This window comes from Tupaia chinensis, unplaced genomic scaffold (assembly GCF_000334495.1).
Source record: "Tupaia chinensis unplaced genomic scaffold, TupChi_1.0 Scaffold000320_2, whole genome shotgun sequence".
NCBI lineage: Eukaryota > Metazoa > Chordata > Mammalia > Scandentia > Tupaiidae > Tupaia > Tupaia belangeri.
In genome coordinates this window covers 1441851-1446078 of record NW_006159814.1, presented here as the reverse complement: position 1 = coordinate 1446078, position 4228 = coordinate 1441851, and the positions used below count along the sequence as shown (strand labels likewise).

The 4228-nt window shown below is 37.9% G+C and overlaps 1 non-coding gene across 1 annotated transcript; it reads left to right on the top strand.

Moving 5' to 3' along the window:
* Positions 1 to 1071: 1071 nt before the first annotated feature.
* Positions 1072 to 1283, top strand: LOC114008344 (small nucleolar RNA U3). Its single transcript, XR_003549897.1, has one exon. It is a non-coding gene; the product is annotated as a small nucleolar RNA U3 (small nucleolar RNA).
* Positions 1284 to 4228: the final 2945 nt, after the last annotated feature.

The following is a 4228-nucleotide window of genomic DNA, read 5'->3' as shown; positions in this document are numbered from 1 at the left end:
TATATTATGAAAAAAATCTCAGTAGGATAAATTTGATAGAAAGTAAATCAGCCAGTCCAGTCTCAACCTTTTTTTAATAAAAATCTTATTCCTCTTCACAATTTAGGTGTAGATTTCATTTTCAAGAGGTAGATGTGTTTCAAGCAATTACTTACTTGGCTTTATGGCGTTTTGTGACTAAATCAGTAATTGGATGGTTTGGGGGGTTACTTTATTTTTCAAGTTAATAGAAGCACTTATTCGTGAAGTTATTGAGAGGTTGTCTGGTTCTGTTGAGAAGATTATGTGTATGTCAGATGTTTAAGAGGAAAACTATCTTAAACAAAACCTGTTTATTTAAAAGAAAGGATTATGTATTCAAATTTTAAAATTGTAAGTTTATTTTGGATAGCCTCTAATTAACTGTATTTTTTGTTTGTTTAGTTCTGCTTCTGTAAAATTAGATATTTCATGGCGATATTTTTTATTAAATTGAAACTATAGGTTTTCAAAATAAAGACATTTTGGAAAATCTGCTTTATATAGTTTTGTCATTGATAGTTCTTTTTTCTGCACAGAGGTTAACACTATCTCATAGTCTTAGAGCACAGACTGACTGACAGTGAACTCTTTTCAGTGGTGCATTGTGAAGTAAAAGTAGAGTATATAAGATGTAATGAGCACATGGATTGGAATAGAACGTCAAATGATTCCTTAGATGAACTAATTACTGAAGAATGATCATTTGGCTAATACTTTTTCCTCTTTATAACATAACTATTTAATAAACTTTATCTAATTAAAGACAAAAGAAATGGCAGATATAATATGAAAATATGTGTGAGCCAGCTTTGTAACTCAGTGGTTAAACACAGTGCACGGGGAGATGATTCCACATGGCTGACTGCGGTTCGAATCCTATCCCCTGGCTTGATAAACATGCTGGGCACATTCCATCCTCCCTGATGGAATGGAGAAAAAGGATTGTAGCATGACTATTCCTGGCTGAGGAATGCTTCCTCTCCTCCTCCCCCACCTCTCTACAGTGAGCACATGTGCCCTCTATCAATTAAAGTAAAAAAAGTGTGTAGGAAGACTATACTTTCAGGGATTATTTCTGTAGTTCCTAACTAGAGATGTTTCTCTGATTGTATAGACCACCAAAAACCACAAGGAAGAGACGCAGCATTCTCGCTTGAGTGTGAAGCCAGTTCCTGGTGTTGCTTCTCTGCAACTGCTCTTTGTCATTGATGATTGTTCTCTTTGGTGGGATAGTAAGAGGGAGAGAATGTAGTCTGAGTGGTTTTGTGTAAAAAAAAAAAGTATGTAAGATCAGGATTCTATTTTTTAACACTTTAAAAAATTTACCTTCATTCACTGTTTATCACTGCAGCATGTAAAATGAATTTTCCTATCCAAAATACACTGACTATTGGCCCAAACAAAGATATTACCCTACCTATTACCTTTAGTGGATAATTTTCCATTTTGTGTTTAACTGTTTGACTTTTTTATTCCCTCCTTCTCACCCTCTGCCATTTCCCATCTTCCTCTTACACTGTCTCTAATGCCCACAGTTGCTCTCCATGTCGTTTTTGTTTGTTTTTAAATTGTTTCATTCCATTTGCTATTATTACTTTTTAATTTGGCCAGAGAGAGAAAGGGAAACCAAGAAAGCAAACTGCCAGATCTGGGACTTAAACCGCGGTTGGCCATGTGGGAATTCAGCGCCTTTAACCACCATATCACTTGCCAGCCCTGCTCTCCATGCCTTTATATTGTCCAATATTTCAGTTTCTGTCATAGAGTGTAGACATTCGGTTTATGTTAACTGGGGACATATGCCTCTCTTTCATAGTCTGGTTTGCTTCACTTAAGAGTATGTCTTCTACTTTGTCCACTTTCTATCACATGCTAAGATCTCATTGTTTTTTATGGATGAGAAGTATTCTGTAGTGCATATGTGCCACACTTTTTCAGTCCATTCATCTGTTCATGGACATTTGGGTTGATTCCATATCTTAGCAATTGTGAACAATGCCACAATAAATATGGATGTGCAAGTATTTTTCTGACTGAGTGCATTCCTATCCTGTGGGTAGACATCCAGGAGTGGAATTGCTGGGATTCTAATAGAAACCATAAGTCATTGAATGGATGACAGGCCAAGGGCAGTGTTGCCTTTGTGTGATGCTGTAACCAGATGTAATGTATTCTTACTTTAGGGGCCACTACAAGCCATGTGCTTGCATTCACAGATGTGACAACTTTCTGAATGGCATATTTTTAAGATAGTGTAAATATTATTTTTCAAACATTTAAGAGTGTTGCCTTCCATCAGGGACTAGGACAACTGAAGACTTTCTGCCCAGACTTCACACCCCAGATCTAGCCAGTACAAGCCACTCACCAGTCAACTGTATTTGAGTTCTGAGTGGCCACTTTGAGGGATGAGGACAACTGAAGATTTTCTGCCCAGAATTCACCCTCCTGCCTCCCAGATCAAGCAAGGACAAGCTAATTACCAGTCATCTGTATTTGCATTCCGAGTGACCCCTTTCAGGGACTAGGACAACTGAAGACTTTCTGCCCAGACTTCACCCTTCTGCCCCTCAGATCTAGCCAGAGTCAGCATTATCCTCAATTTCCATGGAATCTGCTGCATAAAGAGAAAAACTACTGCTTACAAATTGCAGATCACCCCCTGCATGCTTCTGAATGCTCAGATGTAACTCTAAAAATGTATAATATTATCAGATGACCAGAAATTACCACAAAGGCACAAGAAATATGAGAAGCCAAGAAAATATCTCAACCCTAAGGGGAAAGAATAACTCTTCTTCCTCCACAGACATTACAAGGAAATATCAGATGAAGAATTTAAAGTATCCATGGTAGAACCAGCAGTTGGCATAATGGCTCTGTCATTAGCCTTCCACATAGTTGACCATGATTCGAGTCCCGGACCTGGTGGCTTAAACTCATGCTGGGCACGTGTGCATGTGTGGCCACGATTCCTAGAGGAGAATGGAGGAGAAGGGACTGAGGCGTGGCCATCTCTCCTCCCCCCCGGGGTGGGGTGATTTCTTGCTTTCTGTTTCTCTGTCTCTGTCTGTCTTTCTGGCAAGTGCATACATCCTATACCAAAAAATTCTCAAAAAAGTATTCATAGCTAGTAGATGCAAGAAAAGAGAGACAAGAAACTCCAGAAAATGCAGGAGAAAAGAGACAGTGAACTCCAGGAGGAGAAGTTCTTACAACATATGAAAGAGGAAATGCCCACCATAAAAGAGAAGCAAATGGAATTGTTAAGAGATAAAGGCTATAATACAGGAAATCAAAACCTCCCTCGAAAGTATTACAAGCAGACTAGATCATGCACAAGGTTGAATCTCAGATAAAGAAGACAGAACCTCAGACCTAGAAAAATTCACCAAAAAAGACAGAAAATAACCCCCAAAACGAGCCTTACTATATGAGTTTATAATTCTAGATACAATTAAATGCCCAAACATCTGGATAATCAGTATCCCAGAAGGCGAAGAAACTAATAGGGGCATTGATAATCTATTCCATGAAATCTTGGAAGAAAATTTTCCAAACCTAGAGAGGAATTCAGATATCTAGACCCAAGAGATACAAAGGACTCTACATAGAATCAACCCAAGAAAATCTCCAATGCACATCACAGATTGATCAAAACCACAGACAGAAACAAGATACACAAGAGAAATATCAAGTTACTTGCAAAGGATATCCTATCAAGCTAACATGGCTCTCATCAGAAACAATGCGAGCAAGTAAAGAGTGGGAACATATATTCAAAGTGTTAAGTGAAAAAAATTTCAAACCAAGAATACTATACCTTGCGAGATTATCTTCCATGTGGGAAAAAAAGACAAAAAACATTCTCAGATAAACAAAACCTGGAAAAATTTACCAACACCAGACCAGCTCTCCAAGAAGTGCTGAAGGGAGTGCTACGCCAGGGAAACTAAAGTCGGACACATAGAAATAAGAGTACAAAAAACAACAAAGAAAATGGCCAACCTAATGGTAGGGATAAGTCCAGACTTGAATGTTATCTTCCAGAATTTAAACGGAAAGATCAGACCACAGTAACACTGCAAATTCTATAAAAGAGAGATTAATTACATGAGACTGAACTGGTGAAGTACATTTTGAGTTTAGACTAAAATGCTGCTGATTTTCTTCTTTGCTTTGATTTCCAGATTTAAGGACTTTTGTC